We start from the raw sequence: 1,112 nt of genomic DNA on the forward strand, positions 1-1,112 counted from the left end.
TCTCTTGCTACTCAGAGTGGCCTGTGGGCCAGACCAGCATCATCAGCATCACCTAGAAATGTGTTATAAGTACGGAGCGCCAGCCCCACCCTACCTTGTCAATTAGAATCTGCATGTTAGCCAGATTCCCAGAGGCTTGACATGCCCATCCAAGTTGGAGAATAACTGGGTTATAAAATACTTGCCAACAACCCTCATTCTCCCATTTCCGCAGGAACGAATAAAACGGTGAGGACACTTGGGTTTGATGCCTGACTCCGAATATGTTCCATCTCTGACTTGGGCAAGCTAATTCCTTTCTGAGCATCGCAACCTTGAGGTGGTTCTCCTGAATAATGAGAATGGAGGTAAGACGCCCAACACCCACACACCTCTAGCCGACTTTTTATATTCCCATTATAGGGAAACCTAACAATAAAGTGAGGAACAAAAGCCAGGCTGCAGAAAGTGGAGCCCAATCACTGTTTTCTCATTATTTTAATTCACAGGAAATTTAAATACAATTCTAGGTGGAACTTTTAATATTTTTTAATTATTATTTTTTAAAAAGCATTTAAGTCAGATCCCTTTGGCTTTCCTTGCAACCTTGCCAAACTCCTTCCATTCCGAACTCCCATCCTGGCAGGGACTCTTCTCTCCAATTCGCAGCTAGGGAAGACTAAGTAAACAAAAAGCTGTTCAGTTGCTGGGCTTGACAGCCGACAGGCCACACCTCAGAACTCGGGCGGAAAACCTAACGCCAGGAAGCAACGCCCTCTAGCGCAGCGGGAACACCCTTCACCCCGGTCTCCGCCCTCTTCTGGCGAAGGCAGCCAGGAGGCGGGGCTAGGGGCGCGAACAAGGACGGCCACATTTTCCAGGTCACCTAGTACCACCCCGGACGCTAAAGACCGACGCACAAATTTGGAAGGTACCATTCTTTTGATTTGATCACATTATCTAAATTTGAGATATTCTTGGGAATATATACGTAGAAACTACCTTCCCAGACCATTTTACATTTCTTTTCTATAGTAGTGGCAAATGTGAGATATATAAGTGGAAATTTGAGGCAAATCTTTCTGTTTCCCTTCAACTTCGGGCCTTTACTACTTGGGCTCGCTCATACGTCA

This window comes from Camelus bactrianus, chromosome 1, assembly GCF_048773025.1.
Source record: "Camelus bactrianus isolate YW-2024 breed Bactrian camel chromosome 1, ASM4877302v1, whole genome shotgun sequence".
Classification (NCBI taxonomy): domain Eukaryota; kingdom Metazoa; phylum Chordata; class Mammalia; order Artiodactyla; family Camelidae; genus Camelus; species Camelus bactrianus.